This window comes from Hesperophylax consimilis, chromosome 16, assembly GCF_061612785.1.
Source record: "Hesperophylax consimilis isolate HC1 chromosome 16, BYU_Hcon_1.0, whole genome shotgun sequence".
Taxonomy (NCBI): domain Eukaryota; kingdom Metazoa; phylum Arthropoda; class Insecta; order Trichoptera; family Limnephilidae; genus Hesperophylax; species Hesperophylax consimilis.
Genome location: NC_142851.1, coordinates 32,843,322 through 32,863,282, shown reverse-complemented (window position 1 = coordinate 32,863,282; position 19,961 = coordinate 32,843,322). Strand labels below are relative to the sequence as shown.

Here is a 19,961-nt window from a genome sequence, read left to right as displayed (position 1 = left end):
GTTTTTTAAATTAAAAAATATAAATAGTACACGTTTATATCCATCACAAAGCAAATAATATTAAACTAACAAACATCACGCCGTTTTCCCGAATAAGTACTCGTAACTCTCTCGTGCCATAAGCTCCTAATTTCATTCACATTCATGCATCATTTCATATAGACATGTCCATTCTTCTGTTATTCTGACTTGATTGTGGCATATCTTCATCGGACTAAAAATGCCTTTCGTATTAATTTGAATGGAAAATAATGTCACCATTGACTTATTATATTTTGGATCTAGCCTATTTAGCACGCGCTCTGTCTCTCTTATATTTGACTAACACCATACATCATCATCCCGTTTGATAGAAATGCAAAATTCACGATGATGATGAAACACAGTTCTGTATTTTAAATTTAAGCAAAGAATGGTCTGACTTTTTGATTAAGAATCAAGCTGTGTGAGTCGTGGAAAGCTACAAATAAGTGCATACACAATACACATTCATTAACTTGAAGATGCACACATGTAGGTAGGGGATATGTGCGAAAATATACAGATATTCTAAAATAGTACCTACTTTGTTCGCTCGTTTTTATTTTTTTCATTGCTTCCCACTGCACTTTAATCATATTTTTTTACATAATAATCAACCTCACTAAGAATGGGTTGTTTCATAGAATTTGAACAATTCATCAAATTTCAATGTTAATTTGCGAGTTCTGTGAATGTCGTCTTCAAGTTCTGTTATTATAACATTATAGGCCAGTTACTTGACAGAACTGAAATAATAACAGAACCTGAAAAGAACTTTCTCAGAACTTTACTTTGAAATTTTTTTGTATTTATTTAGTTATAAAATTACATTTTATATCAAGTATAAACCTTTTTTACTTATTTCATTTACATTTAGGATACTTTACAATACATCTAAAACTTATTCTTTATCGTATTTAGGCATAACCTACGAAAAGCAGCAAGGCTTTTAGCCATCTGTCGGTAACAATTGAAAAATTGTTCAAATTAAGAATTTGAATACTGAATTTGAACAATTCATCAAATTTCAATGGTGATGTTCAAGCTCTGAGAAAGTTTTGTTATAATTAAAGTTCTATAAAACAACTGGCCCATAATGGAATAATAACAGAACTTTAATATTACATTTAATGGCACAACTGGCCCTAATCATTGATAAAAAATATCCGGTATATAGGTACCCAATTACTTGCTTACATGAAGTCACGAAATGTACGAACAAGGACAGCACGAAACCATTTTTCCTCATTGTTTCGATCGGAAAAAGGCATAAGCGAAATGATTGAAACACGAACATTGGCGAACATCATACCAGATATGATGGGAAAACAATAAAACCATGACATGACTAAAAACCATTGTTTTCCACGCAACGATAAATAATGTTTTTGTCATGCACTTTAGCCGCATCATTGTGTTATCAATTCTTTTGAGACTTTCTAAACACCATAATTAATTCTAGCTGACGTTTACCCGGCGTTGCTCTGGGTTACTAATGGTTACGAATAAAGTTTTGAGTCTTCCTCGGACGTCCCCGACTCCTTCTACCACGACCTAACCACTACTAACACTAATAAGAACAAAATTTGAAATGTTCACTGAAATCGGTGGTTTTTGAGTCTATAGGGCACAAACATATAAACATTACATTTTATTTATATAGACCGAAGCACCCAGCGTTGTCCGGGCCGTATTCGGCTTTAGGAGTGTGACTTGTCGAAATCTCATGTAGAAAGTGACATTTCTCTTGTTTTGAAAAGTGTGCAAAATTTCATCAATCTCGGAATAAAACTGCAGATTTGTATAAAACAAACCCACAGACTATCTCCTTTAAATATTGTATAAAAGACTAGCTGAAGTCCCTAGGCTTTACGCAGATTTTTTCGAAATCAGATGTTGAAATTAATTTTCCATAATCATAAGTGTGCAAAATTTCATCAATAAGTATTTAAATTCTGCATTAAGAGGAAGCTACAAGCCAAAAATATGTATATTCTTGGTATACCTTATATTGTAGGTAATAGGGATTAAAATCGCTTGACAAACGGAGTCTCGAAACGTTCGATTTCAAGCACAAAATTGGTTTTTATTCATTTTGTAAATAATTTTATAAGAAATCATAAAAGTTAATCAAGTGAAACTGTCACAGATAACCTTAGCTATAATACTGTATTTTTAAAGTTGTTTCCTTTATGCGTCCATACATTTCTATTGAAAAATATATATTTTTTAGTAGTTTACATTTATATTTTTTATTGAGTAATTTATTTTTTTATTTCTATTCTACTCAAGTGAAACGATAGGAAAACTTTCAATTTATCTGAAGATTATTTTTTGGTATTCATAATGTACACCGGTTCGTTATAAAGATTAATCAAAATAGTGATTTAGCATTAACTTTCGCCCGGATGGAGAAAGAAGATGGGGATGGTTTTTACAAATAATAATAATAATAATAATTGGATGACTTGTATAGCGCCGTTTTTGTGCAAAATCGCCTCAAGGGCGCTCTCATGTAGACAGTCACCTTTCTCTTGTTTTGATGGTCGAGTGTGAAAAATGGGTAACTATGTAATGTAATGGCGTCGAATTACGTTGGTAGTTATTCACTGTGACTGATTTTTGTTTATATCTCATCTAGCTACTAAGCATTATTTTCCAATATTTTTATGATACTACTCCCATAATTAAGAGCAATGGAGCTCAATTTACGGAGAGTAGCATAATAAGAAGACATAAAAAACATGATATATTTCAACATTATTTTTTTAATTTAATTTGAATTTTGTAATTAATATCTAAATAGTATAAAAAAAAGTGACTATCCGCGTATGTCTGTTTGTCCGCTTAGTTCTTCTAAACCACCCCACGGATTTTGAGAGGGTTTTCGCTATCATGTAGAGAATATCTTCCGGAAGGTTTAGAGGTAGAGAAAATTCGATGCATTATCATTCACAACCCGATTACACGTCAGTTAGTATAAAATAAATAAATAAATATCCTCTGGTAAAACTCTACAATTTCTTCAGTTCCTTAATCAACATTCTCCAATTAGGGTTGCCGAAGTCCCACTGGCTGCGGACTGTGAGATTATTTCATAGTGCAATACAAATTACAATAAATAGCTACTATGATCGCCTCTGTTTTCCATAAATTAACAGGGATTTTATTGGTAATAAATTTGTCGATGAGAAGGTCGCATGATAAATCAAGGAAAATTGCATTTAAGAAGGTTATAGTACAAAAGAAAGAGACCTCGCATTATTTTTTTTCTTATAATAAAGAATGATTATTTCAAACCCAAAAATATATTTTTAGGCGAAACATTACAAAGTAATGCAAAATCAGGTGTCTTCGGTTTGAAATTTTGATCGCTTGTATATATTTAAGTGTGAATAAAAAAAATCTTGGCCTTTGAAATAATGGAACATTTTTTGGGTAAGATTTTTTATAAGCTCAGAAAAAAATAAAGTATCAGTCTTAAAGTTCAAAATCTCCTACTTACGAATCACTTTTCGGTTGTGGTTTTATTGTAAAATGTAGAAGATTAAGTTCTTTTGAAAATGATCGAAAAAAATTAAAACTTCGAAAAGAACATTTTACATTTGCTTACCAAGTATTAAACACTCACTTTGATGGTATAATTTTAATAATTTCTTATATATTTTCTAAAATTCTTTACTATGTCTTATATTATATACCTTTTTATTATTTTTTAATTCTATTATATTTCAATCTTTTGATATATTCTTTCAAATTGTTTTAATGTATTTCACATACCTACACACTAACTCGCACATATAAAATTTTTTCATTAAAAAAACAACATTTTTTAAAAATTTATTATTTCAACGTACTGTATAGGTATATAATCAACCGCCACAGCACGGGCATGTGTCTAGCTTGGTGATCTTACATCCATACAATGTAATAACCAAATAAACTGAATAAAGAAAAATTAAAAAAAAAAAAAAAATAAACTTACTTTTTGTTTTTGTATTTTTCTTGCATAAATCAAAACCGGCGGATGGTGTTACAGGAATTTAAACCTTAACACCATCTTCAAAAGGAGTGTTATTGTTAGCGGCCCGATTCCAAATGTTACACGACGTGGTGCATCGCCTTATTATTTTTTTCATAAATCTATCATCTATCAATATAGAAGAGGAGTTGATTTGTATAATCTCCAGTTTTATTCAAGTACTGATGAAATTTTGCACACTTGACCTTCAAAACAAGAGGAAGCTCACTGTCCACATTAAATTTTAAAAACACTTTGGGTAAAGCCCGGGCAACGCCGGGGACTTCAGCAGTATAATATAGATATTTGTTTTCATTCAATAATATTTGCTAATTTAATTCCTACATTAGTGGAAGTCCGCACCTGTTGTCCTCGCTGGAATTTGAACCCGCAACCTTAGAGCCGTGAGCCAAGGATCTTAATGCTCTGTCTTGGGTGGAGGTCGTTAACTAATGTTTAAATAGTGTAATACTCATATAAATGCACACTAATTTTGGAGTACCACGCCCGCACTAGCGCACTTGTAAAATAATCTTTATATTTAAATACAATCTATTTGGTAATAAATTATTATAAGCAAAAATAAATGCCGCCGACGGGAATTGAACCCGCGCCTTCTGATGTCCAGTCAGACGCTCTGGACCACTGAGCCACGTCGGCTTATTTCCAACCCGCCAAATAATTCAATATGTACTAGTACTTCAATCAACAATTATTGCTTATTATTTACGGCATAAAAACCTTGTCTTATAAACATTAGTTTATCATTAAAAAATAACAATCTATTTGAATATCACTTTTGCTTTCTGTAATGAATTAGTGCAAATCTTGGAAGCGGAAATTAACCCACTTATCGGCATCTGATCAAGTTGAAACTATTCAGATAGCCCGTTGTCGATGACAATGCATTCTACCAACTTTTGGTGGCAATCACTTACGTATGTACACACGGACATATAAGCATTTCTCTGAAATCGAATGACATTACAGCACTTAATATACGAAATAAATATCAGTCCTACCCGATTGGCCTTTGGTGAGGTTCAATTCTCAGTCAATTTATGTTTTTTTAATATGATTACAGCAGGTACATCTTTCCGAAGCCAGTGGGACTATGGCATCCTTGCTAAATGTTGTAAGACTAAAGCTAGTGAGGAAGGGAAGGATATGGGGAGAGGAAGGATGATTAGTGTCTGGATATTCTGATCTGGTTACCAAATATGGCTAAAGCCATTTATAGCAACGTTTCGATTCTGAATAGCGGATTTTCAATGGGGAGTCACTAATCTGAAATTGATCCTAATAATCACAGTTATACCCGTGTACTATGAATCTCCCAGGTAGGTCATTACCAAATAAGATTGGCCAAATTAAAAAATATAATTAATGATATCTGATTTCAGGGTCTATGTATGACGATTGAATGAAATTAAACGTGACTTTCAAAATAAGAGGAAAATTATTGCCTAAGTGCCCGGGCAACGCCGGGGGATTCAGCTTGTGAACCGATAAATAGTTGGCTCAAGGGAATTTATTTGTAAATAGACGCTAGAAAAAAATTACTTATTTTCTACACATCACAAAGTCTTTGTTATCGTCTGTTAACCTAGCTGCTAACAACTTCTACAAGGTGCCTCAAAGGTCGATTGGTTTTATATGTTCGGCGTCTCATACAAATACTAAGTACTTAGTATTTTTCGAGAGTTATTCAATGTCCATAAAAAGCATTTATAAGTTATCAATGCCATCAAACTGAAATGAATAAATCACCTATGAAGTATCGAATGCGGTAAGGCGACACAAGACTAAATTACTGGTTCAACGGTTATTATATTTCCGAATTACGGCATATTCTGTCAGAAGGTCGGAGTATTTCCGCTTTGCAATAAAATAAAAATAAATGGAATATTTCTGAACGTATCAGAAAACTGTTTTTTGAGATGTGGTGAAATATTCTTTCAAATTTTATTATCAGAAATAACTAAAATTAAAGTCTCAAAAGTTATTTTTTCAAATTGTGGTCGGAAACCTTGTTTCATAAATGTGCACTTTTTAATTCTTCTGCGGTCAACTTCTAGATTTGAATATAAAGTGTTCCTGCTATCGTGGTACGAGAACACGCCGTCAGATGGAATGCAGGAAAACACTTCTTCTTCTTGACTTATAAATTTATTAAATCACAATATAATTGCAGAGGATCTTATTTTCCTCTGCTCAAACTTAAACTGAAAGAAATAAAGGTCTAATTTCCTTTATTCTTTAGTTTTCCCTAGGTTTACATAAACCTAGTTATTATCTCACGACTGACTGCCTAGGTACGCATGTACCTACCAGTTATTTCAATACTAGCTCCTGCGTAGGTACGTCTGTACCTACCCGTTATAGCAATACTGCAATACTGTCCTTTTTCTGGGAGGTATCTGTATTTAAACTAAATTTTGAAGGACATTTTACCAAAATAAAGATGTTCCACCCGCTCGTTGGCAAACAACATTCTTAAACATAAAAAATGCACTTAACTATTCTTAATGATACAGACGTGACTTAAACAAAACAAATATTTTAAAGGAATTATTTTAAGAGAGATGAAACTTTATTTGGGGCTTTTATTACTATGGGACAGGGGTGGGAAAGGTATTGGAAAATATTTTTTGGCATAATGGTTTAACTAGGGTCATCATAAAATAGAGAGCGAACAGCTCTATTTGAAAGCTGCCGCCGCTTGGATTAAAATGTCACTAATTCTTGAATCATAAATGATACACAAACAAGACAATATCTTTATAAAAGTACCAGGCCAAAGAATTGTTTTATTGTAGGGTCGAATCTGCAAATGTGGGAAGCTACACTAACTTAAAAAATACGAACTGTGAGAACTGGCCTGAAGGTTAAATTTTATTGAGCAATATGTAAACGTCGCATTCTGGAAGATACATAAAGCATGGTGTTTTTCTTTCTTTAAGCGGGAGACAACGATTTCTGCCTGAAGTGTTACCGAATTCGTATCTATAATATATTTTTTAGACCGATTCCCCCACGGGTGTAAGTTATGTATGTATAAGATTTATAAAAACAGTACCTCACCATTAAAATATTTTACGTCAAACGGTTTGAAAAATCGATAAAACGTTTTTCAACTATAAAATTAGCGGTAAAAACCAGATTTTATTTTTCTAAATGGATTGGTAACTTCCCGAAGTATTCAATTAGAAACATTTCAGATATAAGTAATAAGTTTATCAGAATTAATTAAAATAAACCGCGCGGAAAGATCAATTTTCTTGGGGAAAATTCCACAGTATGTTTGACGCGCGCCGAATATTTTTGTACACGGATTCTTCACCACGTCATTGAGGTTCCCACTTTAATTTTAATTTGAGAATTGACTGTGCAAGTTCTATTTAAGTTCTGTAATTGTATAATTGGGGGCCAGCTGCTTCAAAGAACTGAAATAATAACAAAATATGAATAGAACTTTCACAGAAAAATGAAATTATTAACTTGGAAAATTTAATGAATTGTTCAAATTTCAATGTTAATTTTCAAGTTCTGTGAAAGATTGTTTCTGTTTTTATTTCAGTTATGTCAAGCAACTAGCCTATAGTGATTTATTAACAGAACTTGAATAGGACTTTCACAGAACCCGAAAATGAACGATGAAATTTGATGAATTGTTTAAATTCTGTGAAAAAAACCATCCTAAATGTTCAATGTCGGTAGAAATTCGCAGCGTAACTTATTTCTGTTTTCCATTTAAAACCGCATTTGTATTGTATAAACAAGAGAAGTTACAATTTATCATTAATAATCTCTTAGTGTCAGAAACGCAGTACGTGATTACATATTACAGCACAAGAGTTTCAACTGCCCGCAGTCACTGGAACAACGGCATCTCCAATTGAGAAAAAAAATGTTCCGACACTAATAATTCAAATTCATAAAACTTTCATCCAGTATCTATTAAAAATAACTTTTTAGATATATCTATGAATGATAACGAACGTGTAATATTGTGGACGTCACACTGCAGAAATAGGTAAGCAAGATCGTCCAAATCAACATGATGATTGTTGAAAATATATTGATGGGCAGTGATTGCAGATTATCTCAATTACTGGAAGATAGTCATTTATTAGTAGGGTGACAATACAGTTAAATTTAATAATGTAAGATTAGATTATTAGGCAAAACAAATCTTTAAGGTGGTAATTAACGTAATTTAATAACATAATGATTATATCCAATTGTGAAAACGTAATTTTTTTAACATTATATATTTATATTTTTTGTAATACCTGCATCAACTGTAAAGTGCCCCTGAGGTGATAACTCACAAAAGCGGCGCTATAAAAATTGTCCAATATATTTTTTTACTTCCGATTTTATTGTCCGGGTCAAATCTTCCCCATACGAAAAACTAAACCCTTCCACACACTTTTCCACAAATGATCATCTAGTGAATCTAGTCAATCAACATTATGCAAGTGCATTATATAAGCAAAATAAATACAAAACAATACAAGAACAACACGTCAACTCACCAGAGATCAAATGAGAAAATAATTCACCGACTCCAGATATTTTCATATCGAGGGTTCGGCTCGGTAGAACTCCTAACAGGGCCTATAAATCCTACTGATCCCTCAACATAAATAATTAAAAAATCTTTCGTTATCCTACATGTATTCAAAATGACCGACTTTTGCATCTTTATATATAAATTTAGATAGATCTAATACGCCTAAATTTTTAATGAGAGAGCTAGGTATAATGCCAGTAGCCGAAATAACAAATGGTAATATTTTTATAGTCTGAGAATGCCAAATTATTTTTATTTCATTTCCTAAATCTGTGTATTTTCTTATTTTTTCATTAACAGATTTTTGAATATTATTATTATTACTGTATGTATCTTATAAGTGCTTTTACATGTGATTTAATTGTGCGTGAGAGTGTGAGTGTGTTTTAAAAATAAATTATGTTGCGAGAAGAAAATAGTGGAACAAAACACGATGCTATCTCTCACGTCATCTCTCAATTTTTTTGTGATTTTTTTTAGTAATAAGTGACCAAAATAAATTAAGATGGAAAATAAATAATAAGGTACCGTAAAATGAATTAGGTAAAAAGTAACCGAGATGTTTAGTTTTCATTTATTTATTTTACACATTTGAACATCGAAAATGAAATTTTTAAACGTTTAAAAAAGTCAATTTTTTTTTACGTACACACATTATTAAATTATCTTTTCATATTAATGAAAAGATTCCATGATAAATCATCAAAATGACAATTCAACACACCTTTAATAGGTGATATAAAGTCTTTAAAAGTGATGAAACAAAAACTATTAAATAAAGGGTTTTCCAATAAGAGGTGTTATTTGGATTAGCCCGCTATTTCGGTAGATGTTACTTTTGAAGCTGTCATTTTTTGACATTTGACAAGTAGAAACTACGCCATTAATAAAAATGGAACGATACACGCTTCAACAATGCATTGAAATTATTGAAATTCACTTGAGTGAATCAAATGCAAATCATTTTGAGTGATGAGGCCCATTTCCACCTCGGTGGCTTCGTCAACAAGCAAAATTGTCGCATCTGGGGCTCGGAAAACCCAAGAGTTATTGTTGAAAAGCCTCTCTATCCTCAACGTGTGACTGTTTGGTGCGGTTTATGGTCCGGCGGAGTCATTGGACCTTACTTTTTCGAAAATGAGGCTGGAGCAAAAGTTACTGTAAATGGATTGCGCTATCGAGAGATGATTAATGATTTTTCATGGCCGAAATTGGATGGTATTGATCTGGACAACGTTTACTTTCAACAAAACGGCGCTACGTGCCACACAAGCAACGAAACCATTGATCTTTTACGATTATATATCAAAATAACACCTTTTATTGGAAAACCCTGTAGTTACCCATGTAACCTATTTAACCTAGTTTTTGTTTCATCACTTTTCATAACTTTATAACACTTTTATAGGTGTGTTGAATTGTCATTTTGACGAGTTATGCGGTCACCCATAATATGGTATTTACTAGTTTACTATACACGTTTGTATTAGTATATACGTTATATAGTTCGTATAGTAGTATGCACTTTATATAATTTGTATAATAGTATAGTAGTTTATATAGTAAACTGTTTAGTGTATTGGCTTTGTCCTTTTCTGGTAGCCTAACTTCATTGCACGCTCTTGTGTTATGTCTTTGAATCTCTTTGTTGTATATAATTTTGTCTGAAAAGTATGTTGGTAGTAGGTTGTTTATAATTTTTATGTATAAATATCGTTGCGTTTATTATTTTATGTATTACTTCAAACACACACGGCAAAATATCATATTAACGCAAATATACTTCATAAAGTACCATTTGATGATAAGATGAATAGTCTCATCCTAAAAGAGCCCCGGAGAAGATAGATAAAATTGCCAATAAAAATTAAACTCGCCTCGTCAATAATGAGTCCCAAATGGATAATGTTATGCAGAAACTATTCAACCGACAATTTGCAAAAATTGAGTTTAATTAATAAGTTGAATACTTTATCAATAGCGATATTTTAATTTACTGAAGGCCCTTAACTTAATGGTTAAAAATTAGAAACATCCGATATAGACTTAGGAATCACTTTTCAATCAAATCTTTCATTTGTTAACCACATAACAGAAATCTCTAATAAGGGCTTAAAAATGTTGGGATTTATAACTAGGCTAACCAGAAATTTTAACAATATAAAGTGTATTAAATTGTTATATTTTGCCTATAACAATTTGAGTTCAATTCTCCTGTCTGGAACCCACATTATAATATACATGTACAAGCTGTTGAAAGAATACAAAATCAATTCTTACTTTTATAATTTTTAAAATGGGTATTTCAGCAAATATGTTGAACTACAATACTCTGTTAAATTAGATGAATATGCTCAAATTTTCAAACAGAAGAATTTTTAAAATTCTAAATGATTTAGTTGATAGTCCGGTATTGCTAGAATTGATAAGCTTTCGAATTCCACAATGTAATACTAGAAGTCAGGATTTATTTCAGTGCTGAAATTCTAGGAGCAACTACCATATTTAGTCCTCTTTGCCCAGAAACCTGATGGAGGGAAACAATTATACCAAGTCAGTGGACATCTTCAATTTATCTTTAAACGTTGTTAATGAAGCAATTCAGTTACGTACAGTAAATAATGTATATTTCTTAATATTCATATGTAAAAGCCCCGACGAAGGACGTTAATTAATAAATAAATAAAATAATTTATTGTGTTTGGATGATCATTATTAATTTTTTCGACTCTGAACTAGAAAAAAAAACAATTTCGATGAAACCATTCAAACTAAACATCCAAACCATTCAAATCATATAAAGGCTCTGAAAAATTATATTTATTTTAATTGCTGAAACTATCAAACCTATAAAACGTAGCTTTTTTGACAAATTAATCAACATTTTTAACATGACACACAATAAACAATGATTCTTTATTAGAGCTTAGAGTTCAAATATTGTATCTCCATAAAACAAAATATTGATAAAACTGAGTTTGAAGGTTTGCAAAACGTGGTAACAGTAGATTTTGTGATATAAAACAAGTTTTTAGTTACTTATTACAGTATCTGTATCTTATATTAATACGATATTTTGGCATGGACTTTCGTTTAGCATAAAAATAAATATAATTGTTAAGGAGATACTATGTCTGGGATCATAAAAACATTGCTTGGAGGATTTGCAATATATTTAATATGTTTATATCTTTGGGACGGTAGGTTTAGGAGATAAGTAACAGATTAATAAGTAATAGATTAAGTAATAACAAATGTACATTGGAAAATAAAACTCAATAAAACAAAAATGTATAGAAATTGGTATTTAGTTAATGCCCAATAAATACAAAATTATTAAGACCCATAAATATGCAATATTTGAACCCATAAAATATAGGGCTATCTTTGGTACATTTCCGTACTTAGCTCGTTTTCGACCAAAATTGGAAATACAATATTTTAACCATTGTTGTAATATTTTTCAAAATCTAACTTCTACCATTTAACACAGTGAGGTATTTTTTTTAGATCTAGACACATTTCTAATGCGATAATCTCAGTTTGCCAATTCGTGGGTTGGAGGGTTTCTGAATATCAAAATCCAAGCGGTCATCGCTTCAGTTACCTCTGTAAGCGATCAAAATAGTCGCGTATTAGCATCATTGAACTAAATATTTAAATTTAATTGACTGTCTCGTAAGTTTTCAAATAAAAAAACATGAATAAATAATAGTCAATAACGCTCACCTTTCCTCCCGACTGATAGGAGCACTGTGGGCAATATATCGATCGTTCTGAGATTATATTAAAAATAAAACTGATTGCTAGCCCCCGATATCATTTTCCATCTTCATAGATCTAGATTCAGAATTAAAAAAAAACATGATTGGAAGATAAATACTGATAACAGATGCGTCTTATCAAATGGCCGTGATTGGACGATCTTTGTCGGGTGTGTCAAATATTGAAAAAAAATCTCCCAGGACAACCGAAAAACCTAAAACCGTAAATGAAAACTGATCTACAGGGTTTTCCAATAAGAGGTGTTATTTTGAATAGCCCGCTATTTCGATAGATGTTACTTTTGAAGCTGTCATTTTTTGACATTTGACAAATAGAAACTACGCCATTAATCAAAATGGAACGATGCACGCTTCAACAACGCATTGAAATTATTAAAATTCACTTGAGTAAAAAAAAAGCAAATCATCTTGAGAGATGAGGCCCATTGCCACCTCGGTGGATTCGTCAACAAGCAAAATTGTCGCATCTTGGGCTCGGAAAACCCAAGAGTTATTGTTGAAAAGCCTCTCTATCCTCAACGTGTGACTTTTTGGTGCGGTTTATGGTTCGACGGAGTCATTGAACCTTACTTTTTCGAAAATGAGGCTGGAGCAACAGTTACGGTGAATGGATTGCGCTATCGAGAGATGATTAATGATTTTTTATGGCCGGAATTGGATGGTATTGATTTGAACAACGTTTACTTTCAACAAGACGGCGCTACGTGCCACACAAGCAACGAAACCATTGATCTTTTACGATTGAATATCAAAATAACACCTCTTATTGGAAAACCCTGTATTTCACTTTTACAGAATGAAGAAAAATTACGGCTCTCGTAAAGTGTACGAGTGGCATTATTGAAATGGTGAGCAAGATAAATAGCCTATTATAGCCTTTTTCCGGACAACAACGAGGTATTTTCACAAACTATGAATACCATTAAAATTGTGTGAATGATTTAAACTAAGACTTAAATTGTACTAAAAATGTGTAATTTTAATATTTTCATTAAGACTTATTGATTTTATCAATGATCTAAAACCGCAAATTCCGAAATGGTTCCAACTGGCTACAACATCACTGTGACATAGAAATGCTACTAGCTAGTAAGATGGCTGTTACCAACGTCGCGCGTCGCCCGGCGACGACGACCCCAACTAATTATCATTAGTTTTATAATATGGATGTTGACGGAGTATGTATTTGACAATGTACCTGGCGCTATTTTGTGGTTTGTATTTTATTAGGCAGGTCGAGGTTTTCTATGGCACTCACCGGTTGCAAATTAAAACACGTTTTATTTTTTATCGAATCGTATCGTACTTTTATATTTCACATAATCCATTTTTTTGTTGTACAGTGTTGAATTTATATGGAACCATAAATAAACCACTCACTAGATCGATATCTTGAAGCTTTTTCTATGAAACAAATTGGTCCTAAAAAAGCATAGATATGCCAATATATAGACAGTAAAATGCTCATTCGGAGCCTACTTATTTTACAATGCACATATTATGCAAATGTCTCTGAAAGTTCATTCCATAGAATTTCAGAGTTTTTCATTCGTGGATATAATATTTATATTAATTTCGGTTCCAATTTTCGATCGGAGTTATACCCCCCTGGTGGAACACATTTTGTTTCTCATTGCCAGCTAAAGTCTTTTGTTTTGAATGGCTGTTGAATATTAATAGAAACATTAAAGTACCTACCTAAAATCATTACTATCACTTTTAACCAGTACCCACTCTATTAAAATGATAAATAATTAAAAGTCGGTATCTACCTCCATTGAAGATAATCACAATAAAATAATAGAATGTGCACAATCAACACCTTATCACGATGATGATCGATCCGATCATAGCGAAATAAAAGGAATTCAATTACATAATTTTATATTATGTCAATTACTATTTCTTATATCTCGGCGATAGTAGGCAAGATACGATATTTCTGTTGTAGGTACCTAGTGACAATACATTCTTCCGAGTTAAGTTGAGATGAAGACAATAATGTTAAAAAATTAATGATATAAAAATAATCACAATCACTAATATCTAATAAGGATGGAGTCCGTGACTTTTCAGTGAGCTAGAGTGGTCATATAGAAAACTACGACATTATTATTTTGTTTTAGCTAAAAATAGTCATTATTCATTATTTATTTCAATTGTTTGTATGAATATTGTTGTTGATGCTATATTGATATTTAATGGGATTTTTGATTCTGCCATTTCGTTGTGATTGTAAAAGCGCGCCAACGTAGGTACGTACGTACATTATTCAACGAAACTCGAACAAAATATAGCCAGACGGGTTTTCAAACTTTGACAAATGATAAAACATTGGTGACATGTGGTGAAAATATGAATAGTAAATTTTTTATTAAAAAAAATGTTACCGGACAGCAAAGTGCCCATAACATTTTTTACTCCAAATGTGCTAAGGAATAGCTGGTTAAAGTTTGTCGGGTACGTGCCGATACACCCATGTTCGGGCACTACATTGCTAATGCTGACTAAATATTATGAGATACATCAAAATGATGTATTACGGAATTGTATATCTTAACTGTTGACAGGCCAAGATGCCAAACAAAACGTCGGTAACCAAGTGGGTCTTCCGACGACCCCATGCATTTTTCTGTCTTAAGGGCCTTTAAACTATAGAAATCCCAATCATTCAGTCAATTATTATTGGTTTTAACTTATGTATTTACGCAGAAATACGTAAAATTCTTACGTTTGATGGGCCTTTAAACTATAGAAATCCCAATCATTCAGTCAATTATTATTGGTTTTAACTTATGTATTTACGCAGAAATACGTAAAATTCTTACGTTTGATGGGCCTTTAAACTATAGAAATCCCAATCATTCAGTCAATTATTATTGGTTTTAACTTATGTATTTACGCAGAAATACGTAAAATTCTTACGTCTTATGGGCCTTTAAACTATAAAAATCCCAATCATTCAGTCAATTATTGGTTTTAACTTATGTATTTACGCAGAAATACGTAAAATTCTTACGTCTGATGGGCCTTCAAACTATAGAAATCCCAATCATTCAGCCAATTATTGGTTTTAACTTATGTATTTACGCAGAAATTCGTAAAATTCTTACGTCTGATGGGCCTTTAAACTATAGAAATCCCAATCATTCAGTCAATTATTGGTTTTAACTTATGTATTTACGCAGAAATACGTAAAATTCTTACGTCTGATGGGCCTTTAAACTATAGAAATCCCAACCATTCAGTCAATTATTGGTTGTAACTTATGTATTTACGCAGAAATACGTAAAATACTAAAATGATATGTCAAGTATTTAAGCTGACATAAGGAGGATAGTAATTTTGGGTACTACCTACTCCCCCACTTGGCTGCGGGATAGTTAAAAAGGTCTATCTCTTAAGCATAACCCACAACAACGCCGGGTACACGTCGGCTAATTTAAAATAATAAATGGTACGTCCTTTATCACAATTTCCAATGTTACAGGGCAGTGATGCTTTAATGGCGCATTTGCGTGACAATGAAACGGGTACAAACAATGAATAATCTACATAGTACTATGTACATGATTTCCTATACAATTATTTTAATAAAATAAATGTATTCTTTTCTATATAGTATAAAACAAAGTCGCTATCCGCGTCTGTCTGTTTGAGCCCAGTGTTGCCAAGTTAGCATATTATATGCTAAATTTGGCATAATTACTCCATGTTTAGCATAACTTTTATGCTTTTAGCATATAGCATATTTATTTGGCTTATTTTTACAGAAACATGAAAATAATAAAAACCAATTTTTTAACTAACAAAAATGATATCGATTGAAAAACTGGTGTCTCAATGGAGATGCGGCTAATAATAACCCCTTAGGTGATTTATGTCATTTTGCAATGTCTATTTTAACATTGCCGCATTCAAATGCGGACATTGAATGTGTATTTGGCCAAATGAGTCTGGTCAAAACAAAACTCCGAAATCTTTTGGCGGTGAGAACCCTTAATGCCATTTTGTACGTGAGATTTGGCCTAAAGAGAGCAGGAAAGTGCTGTTATTCTTATACTGTTCCTGACGAAGTACTACGCTGCATTGGGACCAAAGAAAGTTACGACTCCGTCTCTCAGCCTTCCACATCAGCTGCTGTTAATGAAGAAGAAGATGAAGATATTGATATTTTATTTCACTGATTTTATTTCTAAGTTAAATTTATGTTAGCTTCTTTTGCCATTTTTTAAAGTAATTTAGCATTTTTCTGGCATATTTTTCCCATCACTATATTTCTCAATAAATAATAAGTTAAATTTATGTTGGCTTTTTTTTGGCATTTTTTAAAGGAATTTAGCATATTTCTGGCATATTTTTCCCATCACTCTAACATATTTTGAAGTAGTTGAGTTGGCAACACTGTTTGAGTCCTTAGTTTTTCTAAACTAAGCAACGTATTTTGATAGGGTTTTAACTATCATTTAGAGATTTTTTTCCGGAAGGTTTATATATACAGGGTGTATCGGCACGTACCCGACAAACTTTAACCAGCTATTCCTTAGCACATTTGGAGTAAAAAATGTTATGGGCACTTTGCTGTCCGGTAACATTTTTTTTTCAATTAAAAACAAAAAACTAAAAAATTTCCACACTCCCTCACTGTCATTGGCATTGCTTCTCGTGTTCAACAGCTGTTATTAGCAAGTATGTCGAAAAGCGTCTTCGCTCTTTCGTACACACTAAATAATAATAGTTAAAAATGAGACGAATAATGCCATCCCATTTCGTTATGATTGTAAAAGCGCGCCAATGTAGGTACACACGTGCATTATTCAACGGAATTCGAATAAAATATTTGCCAGATGGGTTTTCAAACTTTGACAAAGGATAAAACAGTGGTGACATGTGGTGAAATATGAATAATAATTTTTTTATTAAAAAAAAAAACGTTACCAAACAGCAAAGTGGCCATAAATTTTTTTACTCCATATATGCTGAGGAATCGCTAGTTAAAAATTGTCGGGTACGTCCCGATACATCCTGTATAATACAAACGAATTGTATTTATAGAAAGCAGAGAAAAGTCGAGCAACACCGGGAAATGGTGAGCTAGTTATTTATAAATTCAGCCGGCATAAGTTTGTTCTTATTAGTGCCAGGAGTGTTTAGAGAGTGGTTTTAATAGAAAAAAGACGCTGGGAACGCCCTACGAATAAGAATCTGATTAATATCTCTGCACCGAAATGAAATACGGAATCGAATTTAAGTCGATGTAATGTAGTGTTTTAACAGTAACATTGTGGTATACAGTAGTGAATGGTGGAAGCAGTCGGAGACGCCTGAGAAAAACATTGGCAATACCGAAGCATTTATTTATTTATATGCCCAGAGGGCTTTTACATGTTGGTAGAGTAAAATTAAGATTATTTTTTTAATGATAAACTAATGTTTGTAAGACAAGGTTTTTATGCATAGCATAAAGGATAACTAATTATTATAAGCAATAATTAGTCGCATGTTAATACAAATTGAAAATATCTCCCGAGTAAAAATAAACGCCGCCGACGGGAATTGAACCCGCGCCTTCTGATGTCCGGTCAGACGCTCTGGACCACTGAGCTACGTCGGCTTATTTCCAACCCGCCAAATAATTCAATATGTACTAGTACTTCAATCAACAATTACTGCTTATTATATTTATTAAAAAAAAAAAAGTTGGTTGTTTACAGGTGAAAATGGTTATTTACACTAAAAATGTTTTGTTGTCTTCAATTTACCTTGACACATTCTTGTCTTGACAAGAATCTTTAAAAATTTCCGATTTCCGAGTGAAGACGAAAGGTCATCAACGGAATTAAAAAAAAATCCGGGTCATCAATGATTTAACACGGTTTGTTACGACGTTTACTGAAAACATCTTATTGTTGATTACAAAACAATATACATGGATAATTCGTTTGCAAAAGGTTAGAAATTGTGATTGCGCGAATCAGTCATCGTTGTCGGGTTTTCATAGCCGAAACGAGATTTATATTTGGTTGTTTTCTAAGTTATTTTGTCGTGTGTTTATATCATTCTGGTAGTGGTTTTGGTACAGTAGCGTCATCGCCATGTGATGTTTTCTGGTAAAAACGCTAGAGAATAATAAATTATTTAATGGCGTAGGTACTGCTGATAACTTCGTTGTAACCGCAGCAACAATGTCCACTCTAAAAGCCCAGCTACACTACTCGCGAAGTTGATCGAAGTTGACCAAATACGATAGTGTGGGCACGAACTTCACTTCGCTTCGGGTAACTTCGCTTCGCTTCGCCCGACTTCCGATTGTTGTCGGTAAATGCGCCCGAGTCAAAGGACTCGAGTCCGAGAGACTGAGTTGGACTGAGTTACTCGCGAAGTTGCACGAGTGTGTGGGCACGCACTTCGAACTTCGGCTAACTTCGTCGAGGACTTCGTCGAAGCGTCGAAGCGAGTAGTGTAGCTGACACTTAATGGACGCTCACTGCTCACGCCAAAACTTCAAACTGCCGGCTTCCTTTTGAAGGTACTCTGAGTAAGGATTTGCAAATAAAACACAGACTTTACGAATGTCGCCAGACAACTGAATTATGACTGATTTCGTCGATTGCTTCCTTATTTATTAGGCTAACATTAAACGGTTTCTTCACGTGTTAATTTGGAGTAATTATTCTTATCTTTAAACAGGCTGCATGAGAGAATTGAGGGACCTAAAGAGTCGAAAGTACGGTTATATCCTGTATATGATGTATTATACTATTAAATCGATCTATCGAACTATCGACTCGAACTATCGACCTATATCCAAATTACCAATACTAAGTAAAGTATTTTACGATCAATTATATTCTACTATCTCACCCTACACGGCTTCATGAAAAATCGCTCCACAACTTCAAATCTTGCATTTTTTACAAATTTTCTTCATGCTCAAATGGATATGCGATGCCAGGTAGATGCCATTTATACGGATTATTCTAAAGCATTTGACCGTGTTAATCATTATATTCTTTTACAAAAGTTATTAGGTCTAGGAATTCACGGTGACCTCTATAGATGGATCGCATCATACGTCAATAATCGGCACTAAATCACGGTTGTCAATGGTTTTGCATCTTGCTTAACGGAAATCGTCTCAGGTGTGCCCCAGGGGTCGCATCTTGGACCACTCTTATTTAATATTTATATAAATGACATTTACGTTTGCTTTAAAAATAGTTACTTTGTTTTATACGCGGATGACATGAAAATTTATAAAGCTATACAGTGTTTATCCGATTGTATGGAATTGCAAAGCGATCTTGATAATTTGTGCATATATTGTGAATCAAACTTATTGTCCTTAAACATATCTAAGTGTCACTCGATTACATTTACTAGAAATAAAAACAAAATCATCTATCCATACAACTTGAATAACAAACCTTTACAACCTATGTCTACGTGTAAAGATCTAGGTGTTTACTTAGATAGCAAATTAATTTTTGACAAGCACATTGAACACATTATTTCAAAATCCTACAGAATGCTAGGTTTCTTATTAAGAATATGC

The 19,961-nt window shown here is 32.7% G+C and overlaps 1 protein-coding gene and 1 non-coding gene across 4 annotated transcripts in view; both read right to left on the bottom strand.

Moving 5' to 3' along the window:
• The window catches only part of CDase (neutral ceramidase), a 73,514-nt gene that overhangs the window by 27,585 nt on the left and 25,968 nt on the right, over nucleotides 1-19,961 (bottom strand). Inside the window, exon 1 of one of the 3 annotated variants that reach the window (XM_089641165.1) lies at nucleotides 12,351-12,361. The exons of the other annotated variants lie outside the window; for them this stretch is intronic. The gene's annotated coding sequence lies outside the window, so the exon portion shown is untranslated. Of the gene's footprint in view, nucleotides 1-12,350; nucleotides 12,362-19,961 lie in introns of those variants that run through there. 3 annotated transcript variants of the gene reach the window in all.
• Nucleotides 4,630-4,702, bottom strand: TRNAS-GGA (transfer RNA serine (anticodon GGA)). Its single transcript has one exon. It is a non-coding gene; the product is annotated as a tRNA-Ser (tRNA).